At 45.4% G+C, this 19,607-nt stretch overlaps 1 protein-coding gene across 6 annotated transcripts in view; it reads right to left on the minus strand.

The window, feature by feature from the left end:
* Window positions 1-19,607, minus strand: part of PLS3 (plastin 3) — a 612,346-nt gene that overhangs the window by 279,593 nt on the left and 313,146 nt on the right. The window lies entirely within an intron of this gene.

Consider the following 19,607-nt stretch of genomic DNA (forward strand, 5'->3'; position numbering starts at 1 on the left):
TCACTGCATACGGAAAACCAAACCGCTACAATGCAGCCAAGTCTACTTTTGGAACCAAATTTGAAATTGGGGAATTAACTCAACAGAGAAGGAAAACGAGAATTGGCAATGTTAACAGTTTGGGGTTTTGTGGAGGCATGGAATAGTTTGTCAGGCACTGGCGTAGTGGTACTAACTTGCCATTATTACCAGCTGTAAAATGGTGCGAGTACCTGGCCATAAGAGCAGTTCCTGACAAATACTCATCTAATACCTATACACAAGCACAAACCTTTACTTTGTCAATGCTTGTTTTTAACAAGACTTTAGTGGAAGGACACATACTGCTTATAAATCAAATGGCTGAAGGCACACTTGGTGAAGTCATTTTTAATACACTCGAAGCCATTAACTCGCAGTAGACTGCTATGAAAAACCAGTGGGTGGGCGCTTAGAGCACAATGTTTGATGTTGCTGCTTAATAACGCTATCTTAAAGAGATCCCATGAGGATGTGTGTTAGGTGGGGAGTGGAACAAGTGGGTAGGAATGGTCGTAGGCATTAGCACAGCCATGGGCAGTCAATGCATGGATAAATAACCAAACACCCACAAGCTGTGGTGTCCCTCCTTAAAGCCCCATCCCCCTCCTAGCTATAATCACATTCAATAGTTTTGATTTAAAGGTGCCGCTTTAGCACCACCTAATAGCCAAAACTAAAAATAATTAATCTTTAATGTATATCAAGATGGCATCCTCCCCTAAATTAGCCACACAGTCAATGCATAACATAAGAAAAAAAGTAAGGAAATTAAATTTTCTGCTAAAGACTTACAATACATTAGATAGTCATTAAGATTGCTATAGCCTATAAGCAGAGGGCTCAAAACAAAAAAGGAAGAGAATGCAGTCCAAAGCAAATATTTGGCTCCAAACATTCTATTCCTCTTGCAAGTGAGGAAAAAAACCAGAATTCATCCTTGTGTGTCAGGGAGCCATTTAGTTTGCACAAAACATTTTCAAGTATAGAAAGGACAGCCTTTAAATTAGAAATCAAAAGCATTATCCCAACATACGCAAACCTGAAAGCAGGGTCCTTTTTTGGAAATAAAGTTACTCCTAATACTGAAATTCCTTAGAAAATGAATACACTATATGGAAGATTGAAAACCATTACAAATTTGACTCTCCGGCTCATTAGACCTACTTCAGGGTAGACTATTTTCAATAACTTTTTCAAGGCACATCGAGCAAACAAAACTGCAGATTTTAAAAGGGCAGTGAAGCAACAGCAAAAAAATAAATCATGGAAAAATCATTAATAGAGTAGGGAAGCACCACTAAGATTAGCAAAGAGAACCGAGGACTGGAATTGTTGTAGAGCTCCACATTCATATTCTTCAAATTATAACCTTTTAACACGGTCAAAAAAAGTGCTGCAGTTCTAACATTTGCTGATCCTGGAATTGCAAACATTAGAAGAAGTTGAACTGATGTAATGGAGAAAGGCACTGCAGTGGAACAGTCAATCATACCTCTTGAAAGCCGCTCAGTGGCAATCTCAGTTCATAGTGTGCATACCGGTAAACAAAGGACTCTGCAGACAAATCGAGACAAATTTACCAGAATCGAGTTCCATCTCCACAGTAAAATTAACCACTTTTTCAAGAAAAAACGATATGAACCGTGAGATAGCGATCTTTGACTATTTACCTACCTGCTCGACCCCCACCTCACCCGTTGTGGTTCTGTAGAGGGTACCAGATGAAATAGTTCACAAACCATCACAACATAAAGTCACATAAGATCCTGTTGAACTAACAAATACGGAGCTAATGACTTTCTTAAATACTGCCATTGCTAATAAGACTTTGATCACATTTTCAATCAAGCTCCTAGTTACAGGAGTAGCAGATTCAAATTGGATTTTACCAAAAGAGACGACATAAAGTTCGAGTTCACTGAACAATATACCGGACATTGACTCGGCACTAGCATCACGTAAAGAGAACACATTGCTTTTGAAAAATGCACTTTCACCAATACAACCTTCAAATCATGCAGCCACCAACTCTCGTTTGAATTGTGAGCAGCGGAATTACTCTTTCCAATAAACACTCCGCACCTTGCCTTCTCCCAATTGGAGATCATTTCAATCAACCTTCAAGCTTGGGGTCTTCTGCCTTAACTGCTCTCAACTTCGTATTGGACTGTTTGATTCAATTATACGAAAACGAACGGCATCAACAAGAGCATAAGGCCTTACTAAATACCGTCCCCTCCAAAGTCTGTTCCCTAAAAGGCTTTATTCTGGGTAAAGAGAGCTCGAAAGGAACCCCGACTCGAAAAATCAATTTCAAGGACCTATCAGAATCAGAGCAACAGCCCAAACAAAACGAAGGCACCCCGCTGACTGTGCCTTCACTGGATCAAAGTGTGTGTTCTGAAGTTCCGCTGACTACCTCCCCAAGAATAGGCCCTCTGGAAAAACAACCAGAGAAGGCTGCGGCGATGGTTACCCACTAGGACTCCTCACTTCAAGTTAAGCACCAGGACGCAAACTACACCATTTTCTATTGGTGCACACAGAAAAAAATAAGGCCATCTTGCAAGCAAAAAAAATCTAAACATGAAATCACCAATCACCTAACAAAAACAAAGGCTCTAGGAAATTCCTACAATTGATCCAACAGAGTAATGGTACTCTTGATCCCGTAACCTCAAACATGGCATTTAAGAAGACTAACATTAAAAAACAAAATCTAAAAGGTCAATTGTCAGCTGTTGAAATTCCATCTAACCACATTGGCTACGTGAATGTATCGACTCGCTCGCTACTTCATAAATCACATTATCGAGTCTATGAACTTAAATGACCCCAGACAGGAATCCATTTCTCTGTTTAACCTTTCAACCTATTCAAAGGAAGACCTGAACCCCATCACGGGCTCCATCGAAGGCTCCAAATGCACCCATGCCTGATCTAGAAGTCGTTGCAAACCTTTCGGACATTGGCAAAAAACGTGCCAATTCATAACTTGGAGACCACAAATCGGAGCTCATTGCAGGAATTTCGATCGCTAGTGGAAAAATGTATGGTCTCGAATCAACTGCTCCAATAATACTGGCTACGGTCAAAATGTGTGTCAGAAACAAACACCCAACGGTATATCGCAACCCGATTCGATCAGGGTTTCGAGTTAGCCGTCTCTACCAATAGGTGGAAAAATCATTTTGAATAGATCAAACATACTGTCTTTTACATGAAGTCCCTAACCTGCGCTACATTCATTCTTTTGATTTTGAGCAGGCTGAATTTCCTCATTTCGACTGCCTGCATAAAGTGAAGCGCCATATTCATTCTCGCTTAATATATATTATATTAACTGAGTGTTAGGGCTTGCGGACGATCTTCCCCTTTGCTGCCTGGGAGGTTGTGGCAGCTGTGGGGAGTCGTTTGGATCCCTCACCAAAACCTTGCCTAAAGTCTCCTCCTAAGTGGCCAGGAGATGGCAGATGCTTCCTGATGCCAATCCTGGTGGTGGTGCACTGGGAGGGGATCAATTGGGTGGAGACAAGGCCCAGGGTGGTGAGGAGATTAGTTGGGGTAAGAGATGGTATTTCTCCTCTGAGAGGGATACACTTACCATTGGCTCAAAGGAGGAACTGGCCCTATTGTCACTTTTATATATCTTGACCTCCTAGTGAGGCTGAAGGGTAATGCAGCAATGTGTTGTGTCAAAAGAACAGGTCTTTTGCATCCCTAAAGTTAAACATCTTCCTCAATGTCATAGGTATAACAAAAGGAATGACGGAAATGTGGCCTTTTCAATACCATCTGTCCCTAATGAGGTTAAATCCCACAATCCATCTTCTAAAAATATTAAGGGAATTCAAACCACCATTAAAATTGTTAAAGAAGTGGAAAAACCGAATTTCCATAAAATGAACTACAAGTCCCAGAATCCCTCATGGACTGACGAAGAAGAGGGCTGAGGAGAAATGTAGAAAAAAGGACAGGCAAGTAGGCCTAACAGCTTTCACCAGGGCCAGGCCATTAACATTAAGGGCCTGCACCTGAAGTCAATTGCCCCACGTGAGAGGCATAAAAGGCTGCAGCTGGAAGAAGCAGCAGGAAGGAGCTGAAAGGTTGAGCAGTAGTAGCAGAAGGAGAAGAGCACAAGGCTGGCAGTTCATGAGGAAGTGTGACCACTTAAGAGACGCCGGGGCGAGAGAAGAGCAGATTTCAACGGCAGGTTCTGAGTTGGTCCTGTGTTCGTAACCCTGTGTGGCTGTGCAGCACTGAGGGAGACTTGGAGAAGTGAACAGTGTTCCCAGGTGCACCTAATAGCTGTGACTGCAAAGCTAAGGTTGTGCAGATACCAGAGGTCCGTGGGCAGAAGCAAGCCGAGGAAGGTAGGAGAGAAGGAGACTTGGTTGAGGCCAGATCGGAGACATCCATGCTGCAGAGGGACGTGGGTCCCAAGAGTGCCTGAAGTATTAAAAGTCGGGAAGTGGAAGCCACCCGCAACGGCAGTGTTTTGAAGCCAGCAAGTGAAGCTCCTTACTCCGATTCACTGAAAACTGCTTGCCGGTAACGGTAACCAACCAATTAGTATTGTAAGAGAGTAAAAGTTGTTTGTTCTTGTCTTGACAACAAAGGAAATGTATCGTGCACACGTTCAACACAAGTCAAAGTGCTTGCGTACAAGAAAAACCTTTTATTTTCCATTGTTGCATTAAATAACAATACCAGAGTGGTCGTGTGTCTCCAATTAAGAGGGAGAATGCTGTTTATAATCACTCAAACGGAAGCAGACGACTTTCCTGAATTGCTAAAAGAATACTTGCAAAGAAAGGTCGAATACAAATGATTGGGATTCCAGATCTATATTAAAGTAGCATTCTGTGTGAATGAAAAGGAACACAGTCATTACAGTTCTTTGAAGTGGAATTCTCCATCCAAGAGTAGTCGCATGTACCTAATTCTGTTTCCTTGTGAAACCTGAAGCCTGTAACATCTAGAATAAATATGTTGTAATTGTAGATTTTGCTGCAGCAGCGAACGGAGCAAGCAATACACACGCCAGTAGGGAAAATCCTTTCTAATGTGAAACCATCCCTATGAAGATCAAACCACCTATAATTTGAAGTTGTCAAAGGTGTTACAAATCCATTGTCCTCTTATACAAGTGACAAGGTTATCCAAGGCAGGAAGAGTGCAGCTTTGGGTTAACTGCTGGAACCAAGAAGGTGTGCATAAAGCTGGGTGCTTGTTAAAAACCATCTGTAAAGCTGAGACTGTTGAAGCAGAGAGGGAGAAGCAGTCTAGAAGCCAAGGCAGATTCTAGTGGTAACTAAGACAGACACTAGAAATAAAGTGGTTGCCCCTTTCTTATGGTATAAGAAGGAAGAGTGCCTTGCCTACCTGTGGAGGTTGAAGATTCTTGCCTTTAAGTTGCCTAATAAATCTTCCAAGCACCAGGTTGCAGCAGAGCTAACAGAACTGTGGTTGTCTATAATATTGTCAGAGAACATTATATTGAAGGTGGTTGAAGAAGTAGTACACTGAAGCAAAGGAGCCTGCTTTCACAGTGCAATTAGCAAAAGGGAGTTGTCAAGAGGAAGGCAACACCCTTAAAAGAAGCATCCTGACAAATTATACCAAAGACACTTCGGCTATAAAACAGATTGACAGTTGTTGAAGCAGAAGTGGTACCTTTGTTTGAATTTTGTCAAGTCTGTCCTGGAAGGAGGTTATCAAGGCTTACTATTGGTGCTGTTTTCTTTGTGGAAATTGCAAAGGGGACTTTTCAACAAACTGAGAAAGAGCTGTTACCAGTGGATTTATGTCTGGGTGAACCTTTGTTTTCTTTTGGAACTTTCAAGAACTGGTTCAAGACTTTTCTTTTGAAGAGACCAGACTTTGGATATTCCTGGTAAAGGAATGTACCCAGGACAGATGGAAGTTATCCAAGTCACTGGTTATTTGGTAATCATTTATTTATGTTGTTTATGATTTACTGAATGTTTCTGTGAGGGCCAGTTTTGTGTACGTTAGGAGATCTTCCCTTAGAACCTATACTAGGTAGGGGACGCCCTGGTAGAGTAGGCTTAGTTAGGTTTTCTTTGCATTTTCTTTCATTAATAAAAATAAAAACTACTGAGATAACTACAAGCAGTTGTACGCCTCACCCAGCCCATGTGGACTCGCCGCTATCAGGTTCTCGCAGGGGTCCATGTTGAAACTTATCTTGATTAGCACAGTTTGTCCGGTTTTCGTCCGATTGGTTTCCTGCATTGGTTCCACTCGATTCCGTTTGGTGTGGCTCTGATGAGAAGAGCGTTTGATCATTGGAATCCAGCATGGCTGCCGGGTTAGACGCTGTACTATTCAGTTGTTGCAGGGCTAGTGTTCCACCAAGATGGTCCCTGGAAAATGCTGTGTCATCCGGACAAACATGCATAAAAGAGCAGAGAGCCGAGCACGTGGCATCTTAAATTGGAGATGTCGACCGCTCCTTTTTCATTTTAGCAAGCTTAGATAATTAGTCAGGTAAGAAAGAAGCTGGTCTTTGCCATGTTTTTCTTATGTACGATTCCTTGTTCTGGGTTAGTTGTTCCATGCTCAGACTGCTTCTCTGCAGGTTGTAGAAGCGCCTTGTATTTACCTTCAGCTCTACCCGAGCTTTCCTTTATATACTATCAGGCTCAATGAAACCGTTTCACAGTTTACTTCATTTTGTGTGCAAAATCAAGTAAAGGAGTACCCTGTACTGCAATTAAGTACACTCGACTGCCCACTTTGTATTACTGCTGTTCTAGTACCCAGAACCCATCTTGTGTTGTAAATAGGAATTCCCTTTCAGAAGGTTTAGGGAAGACAACAGGACTGCAGGTAAACGCATGTCTTGTTATTCCTGCATAAATCTTATGTTTGACTTGTTGCACACTCGACCCAATCACATAATACATTCTTCCTTATTGTCACCCTACACAGCTCCTGTGTTGGTGGTCCAGATTGGAGAAGAAAGGGACACAGCCCATAAGTCGCCCCTGCCCCGTTTAATTGCTCCATATCCTATTACTAATCAGGAGGGAAGTGAAGTGAATAGACTCAGCAGTGGTGGACCTGTTCCATGGCTCCCAAGGACAGTCTCCTGCATCAACACCGAGAGTCTGGACAATTAGGCCCCCACACTATTGTTTTTGAGATACGATCAATTCACTATTACAAGTGTAGTCTCTTCTATTGTGTACACTGATCCCTACGCTAAAAACACACCCAGCTCACTGCCATGGTCAAGACATGATCTTAAAAGCTAAAGCAGAACCAGCTACTTCTCTAAGGCTTCACAAGACCCATATTATACAATGTAATGACCCCTGTGGAGGGTTGGAAGAAGGAGCCAGAAACTTTAAGGGCATTTTAGTGATTTTTAATGAAACTATATAGATACGGCCCAACATTCCCTATCGCTAAAGGGGTTCACCCTACCCATCTATAAAGAACTAAAGGTGCTAGTCAGTCGTCCAGAAGTCCTAAAATAACGGTCCTCTGTCCAAACCAAACTCTACCTGACCCTACCACTAAGGTTAACATAGATCCTTATTCTCTTGGGTTGCCAATTTCTTCAACAGTTTCTGAATGAAATGTCTTTCACCGGTTTCTATAATCTTTTTCAATAGAGCCTGCATATCTTCTTCAAGAACTCTTAATTCTTGGCTAACACTCCTGGGTCGTAGGCTTTCTTTAAGGATACGTAATGGCCAATTAGTTTTTACATATCTTTGCACACTCAGTCTCTCAATTCACTCTTGATTAGATCACGTGGGACTTGATCCCCTTTTATAGTGTCACTCTCCTGGGATCGATCTACAGTGCTTTCTCTTCTATTCTCGTACTCTCTTGGTAGTAGAATATCAAATTTCTTAAGACACGGCTCTGGGTTGTGTTTTCTCCAGTCTTCCTCTCTTGGCTTATAAGACCGTATCCCTTCCTCTCAGGGCATTTGTCTCCAGTCTCCATTACCTTTGAGTTTATTCGGTATTCTACGAGATCTCCACATTGCCAGTTAATTGTGTCATCTTTGGGATTAAGACAAGTTGCACTCTTCATGCACATCAATGCCCTCAAAGGGTTGCTGGTTATTGATTCTAGACACCTTTCACATTGGTAATTCAACAATTGCGTTCCTCTCAACTCGTCTTTAGGACTGGGACGAGTTGTACTCTTCAAGTGTTCCTTTACTGGTTGCCTCCTGCTTTTTCTGTGTTCCCCGGTCTTCAGGAGAGTAGTCTACACTCGCTCAGGTATTCCTCTTGTTACTCCATTGTCTCCAGCTCGGTTTTTGTCAGAGTCCTGATCTCCGCTTCCTCTTGGGCTGTTGCCTTCTTCAGACGCAGATGACCGGGAGCTCCACTCGCTCCCAGCAGTGATGGTCTCGGCATAGTTGTGCGGGTGCTTTGTTCACCACGATTCGTTCACGATCACTCCACCACCAGGTACTGGACACTTCTTATTTGGGCAGCCGTTTCCCCAGTGCCTGGCTCGTTGGTCTCCTGGCATCTCGCTTTGGCGATCCTCACCTGTATGAAAGTTGCAGGCTTGCAGCTAGTCTCGACTCTGCCTCAGCTTTCTCTGCATCCAATACTCGCTCTCTACTCCTCAGTTAAGTGCAAAAACTCTTAAAGGGACATATTTTATGTTATTTGATGGTTTTGCTTCAGCATTGCCTACAGCTACCTACAAGGATGTTGCATTCTTCATCCCAGTAGGCAGTCCCATATATGCTGATAGTGTGGCTGACCCAGGAAGTTCCTCATAGGAACAGGAGTCTTTATCCCTTCAGAGGGAGTCACTCCCAGTGAGGTCCCGCTTGCCCAGACCCCTTATGGAGGGTCTTGCGGAGTGGGCCTATTCCTCTGGGCTCAAAGTGGTGGCTCCCCCTGGGGGAGAAGGGAGGAATACAGTTGATTTGGCACACCCCCGAACCAGACCTCACTAAGTTACTTTTGCGAATTGGACGGTGAGGGTTGGTAAAGTAGTCAAACAGGACTAGTAATGGGTAGCCTCTTCCTTGACACACAAGGCAACAGGAACATATATCCCCAAGTATGTTTAAACTAATTTCACCAACTATACGATCATGGCATTGTAGAGGACTAAATTTTCATGACGTTGCCAATCTTCAGACAGTGCTCTTCCCTTCATGTTATACAGACTACTCTCAATGACCACTCTGAAGCTTGCTTGGGAAATTGTAAAAAGTAACATAACTGAATCCTGTTACTAATAAAAATAGAAGTTAATAAAAGCCTGAATAGAATATTATGGAATCAATGTGGTGTTGGAGATTTTAATAACTCGGTACACCTTTACATTACTTCCTATATTTTAGATTTTAACAGCCCTTATTCCCCAGTCACTTACTAAAGCACTGGTCTGGACACTCTTACATATAGGAACCCACATTGTGGGGGCGTGGCTTGGCGCCGATGGCGAGTGGTAGCCTTATCTGCCGAGCTCCGGCCGAGACGCCGTTTCCTGATCCTTTTTCTCCGGCTCATGTGAGGCCCCAGCCCTCGCAGAAGAACGTGCTGTTGGGGGAAGCGGTCCTGCATCTGAACCACCATTGGGCCCACCGTATTGGACCTCCTAGACGCCATCGTAGCCCTAAAACGTCTCTCTCCCCCCCGCTCCGATTGAATCCAAGATGGCGCCTCGCACCGCATAGCGGAGCCTCTGAGGGGAACCCCTCCCCCAACGGACTCCCGGGCCTGGTGGGGTGAAGCGGAAGCACGACAAGGAGAACGACCCCCCCGGGTGCCGTCCGACTGGCACCAACACAAAGTCTGCACCACCCAGCACCGGATGCACAGAAGGAGAAGACTGGCCTGGCTCGGGTCACTCCACCGATCCAGCCCCACAAGACAAGGTGCGTGAGATCTCGCATCACCTGAGAAAGGGGCCCCCCGCCTATCCTTATTCTTCTGATATCCGCCTCCGGGGGCCGCACACCCGGACACGGGGGCTGGCAAAATACAGCCCACGGCCCGAAGTCCAGCTTAAGAAGTGGGCCTCGCTAGCAACCCCGCAAGCTACCTAACTTTTGAGGCCCAGGACATCTACAACCATCACCTCAAGATGGCCGCCAAGAACAAGACCAGAGCCGCCACCATGGACTCCTTTGTTTTCACCAAGGTGAAGACCCCCACTCAAGCCAGGGCCGGCCCCTCTGAAGTCACCGAGGCGAGCGAAGGGGTGGCCGCCGATAACCACTCTCAGATACTTGATGCCATAGCTTCACTAAAAACGCACATAGACTAAGATCGACGAATTCAAAATAGACATTCAACTAATTCGCCAGGACGCTCGCAATTTAGCTGAGAGGGTCACAACCGTCGAACAATCAACAGAGGATACATCTACGGCCACCACAGCTATGAAGTCAGAAGTCGCCCTCCTGAGGAGGAAAGTCGCCTTCCTGGAGGAAAGGGCGGAAGAGGCCGAAGGCCGGGCCAGACGGGGCAACATTAGGATCCTGGGTGTCCCGGAGGGGAACGAAGGGGCAAACAGTACATCCTTCGTCGAAACCCTTCTGCTGCAAGAAATTGGGGCCGGCAAATTGACCCAGGGATTCTCGGTCAAAAGGGCCCACAGATCCCTCCAGAGGCGCTCTCCCCCTGGATCGCACCCCAGACCTATAATTGCTAAAATACTGAACTTTCAGGACAGAGAAACTATCTTAAGGCGATCCAGGGGGGTGGCCCCATCGAAAGAGGGGACTCCAAAATCTCCATCTACCCGGACTATACGCAGAAGGTGCAAAGAGAGGAATTCATTTGTCCCGATAAAAGCTATTCTCCGCCAACTGAACCTAAAATACAGACTACTATACCCGTCACGCCTCAGGGTCATCTATAAGGAGAGAGTGGTATTCCTCGACAACCCAAAAGCAGCCAACATGTGGCTAGAGGATAATAACCTGGCCGATGGCAAGGACAACTCACAGACTGTGGCCTAACCCCCTCGGATCCCACAAGCGACCCCCAAGCAACAGTAAGAACCACCACATACGACGCCGGAACACAGAAGGTAATCCAACTTCAGTTTATCATTTGGAAACGGCCTCGCTCGGCTCTGCCGCCAGGCCCTTGCCCCACCCCCAGCGTAGAATTCACTCGGTCCAGGCACCCGCCTGACCCAGCTCACGCCCGACGGCTCGAGAGCGCCTGAGCACCGCGACAATGTTGTAGTCGCTGGGCGCACCAGTTTGAGTTTTGTTATTAGTTTCACTAGTTGTACAGTCTTCATGCTTCTTCCGCCAACAAAGACCGAGATGGGCCCAGGACTTGACCCGGGAGATCGGAAACCAGTGGTATCCCCCTCGCAGCCTGCTTACTGCGGATTAAAGCAGAGCCGGACTCCGGGGACGGAGTCCCGCATCAGATCCGAAACTCAGACCCGATGGCGGCACAGCTCACTGTGATGACATGGAACGTGAGGGGTATGGGCTCATACCTCAGACGTAATCGTATACAGTCCTATCTCAAAAAGGAAGAAAGTCTCGATTGCACTCCTTCAAGAAACCCACCTCACGACGGAGGCCATGTCCAAGATTGCAGACCGATGGGCCGGGACTGTGAGAGGGTCCCCCTACTCCAAATACGCGAGAGGGGTGCTAATATGGATAAGCCCGGATGTGCCCTTCCAGATGGAGGGGTGTGAACAAGACAAAGAAGGGAGATACGTAGTGATTTGGGGCACAATGGAACAGACCCCGGTCTGCCTGGTCAACTCATACTTCCCACATCACGGGATACCGGCGTACCTCACCACAATGATCACAAAGCTGACTCAGCACCGGGACCGCACCTTTATATGGGGAGGCGACTTTAACTGCGTTGCTGACGCAAGCATGGACAGATCGCTGCCTCCCCCCCACCCGAGCAACCTCGCACCCCGGGACCTGAAGGAAACTCTGGAGCAGCTCAACCTGGTGGACATCTAGAGGGAACACCACCCGGCCGATAGGACCTACTCCCACTACTCAGCTCCACACAGAGTCCATACAAGAATTAACTACCTGTTTATCAACAAGGAGCTCGCCCCACGTGCCGCAGCCACAGAGTACCTGGGGCGAACGATCTCTGACTATTCCCCACTGACCATGCTATGGCAGCTGAAGGGCCCCAGACCCCCGATCCCTATGTGGAGGATGCCGACTGCGGCACTTGAAGACCCAGAGTTCAGGGAAAACCTTGACGAAAAACTGGAAGATTACCTGGAAATCAACATGGGGTCGGTATCCTCCTGGAGCACATTATGGGAAGCTATGAAGGTGGTGACCAGAGGAGAAATTATATCAAGAGCCGGCGGAATTCGCAGGCAATTGAAGATAACGCTTGAAGCACAAGAAGCAGAGATCTCCCGACTAGAGTCTACCCATGACAACTCCACAGAGGCCGAGAACAAATTGAAGGAAGCTCGGGCAGAATGTCAACAAGCTTGGGAAAGACTGGAGAAATTCGATTTCACCACACACACACACCACCAGATCCCACAAGGAATCGGACAAACCAGGGAGGTTACTGGCCTGGCTCTGCAAGCGGGAACACCCCAAACACCTCCCAATGGAGATATGGGACGCCGATGGGACATTCCACACGACTCAGCTGGGGATCAACGACGCCTTTGCCAGATTCTACACCAAACTGTATGCCCACGAGGCACAAATTCCTACTGAAGACATTATAGAACTCCCCCGTATTTCACCCGAGCAGAGAGGAACTGGAGATGGAGATCACTCTGGAGGACATGCAAGGGGTAATCAGGTCCCTCTCTAACAGCAAAACCCCCGGCAGCGACGGCCTCCCACCTGAGTTCTACAAAACGTACGAGCCCATCCTCACCCCAGTTCTTCACGAGGTCTACCAGGAGGCATACACGAACGGGGTTCTCCGCAACACCATGAAAGAGACCATAATCGTTCCCATGCTCAAGCCACACAAATCACCCACCGAATGAGTCCTATCACCCTCTGGCCATGCTAAACTATGATGCCAAGATTCTCACATCCATATTAGCCTGAAAACTGGCCAGAGTGGTGGGATCCATCGTCCATGAGGACCAGAACGGATTTGTGCCTGGGCGCAACACCACAGCTAACCTTAGGAGGCTACAACATGTAATGGCCGAAACATACGAGAGAGATGAAGACCTGGCGGTGTTGTCGCTCGACGCTATCAAGGCCTTCGACTCCATATATTGGGAATGGATCAGGGAGGTCTTGAGAAGATTCGGCTTCGGAGGGGGCTTCATCAGGTGGATCGAGGTCCTCTATAATTCCCCAATGGCAAGAGTGAAAACGGGAAGAATGGTATCAGCAGCCTGGGAAATACAAAGGGGAACGAGACAGGGGTGCCCGCTATCGCCCATGCTGTACATACTGGGCCTGGAGCCGATCGCACTATACTTCAGGCAGCAGCTCTTCGACGCTGGCATCAAGGTGGGAAATGTACACCACATAATATCTCTATACGCAGACGACGTTCTCCTATACATAAGAAACCCCGAAGTCAACGCACCGACAGCACTGGAGGTGCTAGACAATTACGCGAAGTACTCGGGGATCCGATTCAGCAGAAGCAAGTCCTCCGCATTCCCCCTGGCGGGCCTACGCAGCACATCAGAAAGCGATCTCCCAGTGCTAGGAATAGGTTGGCAACTGGTCAAGTTCCGGTACCTGGGGATCAACGTGAGCCACACCCCGCTACTCACGCACGAACATAACACTGAGGTCGCCATCACGAGTCTTCGACGCTCTATAAAATTGTGGTCCAAGCTCCCGTTGGCCATGGTGGGCAGAGCAGCGATAGTCAAGATGATCGTACTCCCCCGATTCCTATACTTCTTCATGAATATTTGCCATTATGTCCGACCGCCCTTCTTCAAGAAGCTGCAGGCTATCATCAAGGACTTCCTATGGGGCCCTCACAGGCACAAACTGTCGCTATCCGTTCTTTCCCTGACACATAGAGGGTGGGATAAAGCTACCAGATCTCCAGTTATACTACCTGGCTGCCCAGTTAAGTCACATAACGAAATGGCTCTCAGACGAACCTTCGGCTGAAGCGGAACTACTGAGGCAATCCTCGAACAACGTGATCCCCAAGGAAACCCTATGGCACCCCACACGGCAATCCCCGATCACCTTACAAGTGATTGACCTGGGTAGGAGGATATGGGCCAGGTCCTGCTACATCAGGCGAGTGAAACACCCATACTCTCCGGATAACCCCATCTTAGCAGAAACCTGCCGAACGGATGCAGACCTCTCCACAGCAAGGAGGTGGGAAGAAGCCGGCATATACACATGGGGTGATGTTTGAGGAAGGGGGATTCAGGGACTTTGAATCTCTTAAGGCCACCGAAGGAATACCCCCGGGCCAGTTCCTCTGGTACCACCGCCTCAAGCAGACTGCCAAGAAACAATGGAACGGCTGGCCGGAGGAACCCTCCCCTGACCCTCTACTTCAAGAAATGCACGACCTCTCGGATGGCTGGAGACCAGTCTCCAGGCTCTATAGCAGACTATGCGACAAACCCAACCCTAAAGGCGAAGCTCTGAGGGCGAGATGGGAAGCGGACCTCGAGACCCCGATTACGGATAAAGAATGGGAAAGAGTGTTAATATTTCCAAAAAAAAGTGTCTAGGAATGCTAGATTCAGCCAGATTCAGCTGAACGTCCTGTATAGGACATACATGACCCCACATAGGGTCGCCTCCTTCAACAAGACATCCTCCCCTGCATGCCCATGGTGTGGGAACGATAAAGCGGACATGATCCATATGTTTTGGACTTGCACTAGGGCGATGACACTATGGTCCAAAGCCAAACAGACTGGCATGGACGCCGGAATGACGAGGTACGAATGGACTCCCGGCGAGTGCCTTCTGGGAAAGTACCCCAGACCTAGCAAGTTCAAGCATGCTGTCAGGTTAATGGATATCTCATGCATCCTGGCTAAGAGAACAATTGCGATGGCTTGGAGGACGCCGTCGGGCCCCAGGCATGAACGAGGGCTCAAAGAACTCGAGAGATGGACGGTAGCCGAAACCAGGGCCTGGCAAGAAGGAATCACGTCAAGCGGCGAAACTGAGAGCGGTACCTTAGAATCATGGAGGGCCCTCCTCAGAGACATACGCTTCAGCGCCAACTACAAGCCCCCCTGAAATCTCGTAGCATCACACTGACACTAATCCCCTGCTTCTAGCCCGAAGGGACAGCCCCTGTATGCGACCCCTGCTGCTTCCTGAAACTCTGGGTCGCTGGCCTTGACCCATCCATCCACTGAAAAGTTTGCTACAACATGAAGACTGTTGTTGTTTTGTTTGTTCCTTCCCTCTTCCCTGTTCCCCCCCCTTCACCATTCCCTCCCTTGTTTGAATCACTGCTTAATTTCTCGTTGTATTGCACGTTTTTTCTCAGCAAAAATCAATAAAATACGTTTAAAAAAAAAATAGGAACCCACATTGTAATAGGACTCGCGCAGAAATGTTTTTGACACCGCTCTACAAATCAAAAAAAGAAAAAATGATTTAAGACGCAATGTGAGAGCTCTGATAGGCCTTAATCCCTCATTAAGATCAAAGAAAAACAGGCTATTAAAACAGCACTGTACAAATTGGGTAAGGGGCCACAGGAGCCAGTTGTCTCAAAATTACTGAAATGAAAGTGTGCTGTATGCCATTAGGAATTGACAACCTTTGGACACTTATTGACAGAGAAAGGTCTCCTCAGATAGTCTCCCTATGTAATCCCATAAACGAAAATACCTGGACTTTGCACTGTGTGACCTTTACAGCCCTCCACCATGTGAATACATCCTAGAGAACAGCTCTGGGATGCCTGCATGGCAGATGACTAAACAATAAGGGTACCCGTTAAGCTACTGGTCCTCCACGTAGGAATCAGATGTATACACAAAAATTGGCCATATCTCGGAGGTTGGAAAAGAAACTTACTTAAACAGTTCTAACAAATATAATTTTATTTACACCATAAACATTCAAATTAATAGTACTGCAGTATCAAACCAGAGAGATGTTGGATGTGTGTTCCAAAAGAATTGGGTACTGATGTATCTGGCTTGATAATGTAGTACTACTATTCATTTGAATTTTTATGGTGTAATAAAATTATATCTGTTAGAACTGTCTAAGTAAGTTTCTTTTCCAACCTCAGAGCTATGGTCAATTTTTGTGTATATGTATGGCAGATAAGCCTTTCTGTAGAGCTCATTTACGATGCGATACTAAACTAAAAACAATAAAGAAAAGAAAATGACGAGTGCCTGGTCCAGTCGAATTATACCCTTAAAGAGTCCAGAAATATGGACAGCGCTATTGTTCCATAGATTTGGTTTGATTCTGAAATGCCGAAACATGCCATCTTCATGGAAAAATCACATTTAATCGCAAATATGTAAACGTGGGACCGGCTACTTCCGTCCAATGACTGCCCAAAAGCCCTCCTCGACGGGTCCCAGTGCTCCAGATGAGATTTCCAAGTGGGAGTATTTTACTCCCTATTTTTGAAAGTTGGGGAATAAAATGATTTTTCAGGGAGTAAAAACATGAGTCCAGTCCCCAATGGGAGTATTTTATAAACGAGTAAAACTATGTTCAACTGTAAAACAGAAATGTGTGAGATACTTATTTGCACCAAGTTATTCATGCCCATTAAAAGAAACATTTGCCCTCTTCCATAATTAGTGGTTTCTTCCTGTGGTACTACACAAACTACTGGTCCAAACATCCATGGATCGTTTTGGGTGAAAGCAGGGGCACAAGCTCCTATAGGTCTTATTTTCCAGTTTTTTATTGGGAGTATTTTTACTTCCTGTTTTTATTTTTTTGGTAGTATTTGCCTATTTTTAGGGAGTAAAAGTGGCCCATACACCCTTATCTGTAGGGCTGATGGGTCCAGTAAATATTTTCATCACTCTTACAACAAGACCTCGTTTTAAGGCATCTAAACACGAGTCAAAATGATTTATCCAAATCGGCTTTCAGGAAAGGCCTGGGGACTACATTCAAAGGGATAATTCTTATGTTGCTTCAAAAAAGAACCATTAAAACCTGAAAACCAATGTTTTAGCATTTATAGACTTACCTAGCACCTTTGACAAGATCAATAGATCCTTACTAAAACTATGGGGTTGTCCACCCTCTGTCCTCGGTATTTCGGAGCAAATTCAAAGGAACATCATGGGACAGGTAACATTAACGTCCTCTCACCTCATTTTTAGACCTGTTAAAAACATTTAGAGGGCTGTGTCAAGGTTGCATTTTAGCACCTGCTCTAATTAACCAGTTTATATCTGACTTAGACACTTCCTTCCAGAGCGCTTGTGAAATACCTTAAACACAAAGAAGACACTGCGATATGTGACCAGATTCCAATAGGTCTGCAATGCTCCCTTGACGCCTTACAACAGTATACCCATAACGATGATTTGAAAATTAGCACAAACAAACCAAATATCTTTATCCTTTCAGCCCACAAGAGGAAAAAACTGATGGTATTTAAAAAACGAGAATTGAAGTAGTGAACAACATTACCTATCCTGCCTTTTCCATGGAAAATAAAAGGTCTATGAATGCACCTATACTAGACTCAGGACTAAGCTTGCGTCTTATTTCACGAACTAGATGACTCCATGCTAAGCATGGACATTTTACTCGAATGCCTGTGATAAAGTTCTATGAAATAAACGTGATCCTAAGTTCAACGTATGGAGTCAGGTTTCTTGACCAGTCCTCTGACTATTTGGCCTAGACTGGAGGGGCTGTTTTGGAGGTCCATCTTAAACATCCCTATCGGGGTTCCCATAAGTGTAATTAAAAACGCCTTGGTCCTCGTCTCTAGGAGTTACGTTACAGTACACTAGAAAATGTTGAAACTTACAGAAAAATGAAGCTTCCCCTTATTCAACACGCTCAACCTTAGTCCATACCAGAGTTAAACATTGTGTTAATGTTCTGTACAAGTCTCTTGACTGAAATCCAGATAAACGTGGGGTCATTATTAAACCGTACCTTAGAAGTCAAGCTTCATTACTTCATTGTGTTGCAATCAGCAAAACATTCGGACAATAGTCTTAACAACTCTGTCTTCCAATCTACATAAAAACATTTCACAATTCTATTTGGTGTAACCAGTATATGAGGTTCAGATTCAACCATTTTCGAACACATAAATTGGTCAGCTGAATACGTCAAATTCCCCAAAATAAAAGATTGCATAAACTTTGCAATGCCAGAACTGCAATCTAGACGCGTGAGCACTTACTAATTGATTGGGAAAAAATATATGCTGAGATCCTTGCACTTTAAAAATGTTGTACATATCCACTTTTTAAAATCTAATGTACTTTGGACTAGAATTTTAAAATGGTAACCAAATGGGCTTAATTTTATCAGCAATTCAATTTTTAATAATTCTATTTCCATTTTAACTGATACGTCTGTATTCTCAACTTGTCAGACGAACTGTGACTGAGCTATTAACTAATTTGTGTAAGGTCTGCTGTAAGACCGTCGCACAATAAGTAAAGAAGGTAACCATGTGGAAGGCCTCCTTCACTCAAGAATAAAAAAGCTTCACATTTCTATGGCTGTCAGTGTGGCCATCATCCTGCGATGCAGGTGCCACCAGAAGATAAACAATGACTGTCAGTTCGAGAGGGATCTACCTTAAAAAACCGAATACAAAAAGCTTAACTTACAAAATTGCACAGCCCACTTGTTCACATTTTGAGCTTTTCAGATTTCAGTTTGTTCTCCGCTGGGCATCTAAAAAAGCGGGGGGGGGGGAGTCCCCTGCACCCCATAATACCAAACTAGGGGAGCAAGGGACCCCCGCAATACCTGCTCCCCTTGTTCAGTATTATGCGCATTCAACCGTTTTTCCCTCTATTTTGTGGGAAACCCATTCGAGAGAGCTAGGACCTCTGGCTCCATGGACTAGACTGAGAAATGGCAACAGAAACTAAATGTGAAACTCGCACCCCTTTTCTCCAGAGATAGGCATTAGAAGGAAATTAACTATACACCATGCCTCTACTGCACTCAGGTGATGCAAGAGAGTTTACCGTGGCATGGTGCTGCCAGAAGCCCATATTCACACTGAAATACTGTGATGTCCTTTTAATTGAGGGCCTCCTTGTGCTTTCTAAATTGTTATTCTTGCTAAATGTAAAGTATGCTTTTTTATTTAATTGTTTTTTTATAACTCGCTTAATACCAGAGTTAGGTTTCTAAGCCGGGATTCAAACCTCTGTTGCTCTGCATGGTCTTGCTTCCAAGACCAGCATGTTGCCCCTGTGCTATCCTCCTTTCAGACATTTCTGAACTACAGGTTTAATATAAAAAACTAAGTCTTTTCCACCTTTATTTGCTTGTTTCTGTAATTTTAATATAGTTTTGAGGCGATACTAGACGCTTTGCTTGGGTGGCAGTATTCATTCTGCATTTGCACACACGATCCTCCATGAACATTGAATATGGTCTTAGAAAGACTGTGATTCGGCAAAAGGCTAGCCACAAGAAAGACTCAAAC

Source organism: Ambystoma mexicanum, chromosome 5p (assembly GCF_040938575.1).
Source record: "Ambystoma mexicanum isolate Mex_15411 chromosome 5p, UKY_AmexF1_1, whole genome shotgun sequence".
In the NCBI taxonomy this organism is placed as follows: domain Eukaryota; kingdom Metazoa; phylum Chordata; class Amphibia; order Caudata; family Ambystomatidae; genus Ambystoma; species Ambystoma mexicanum.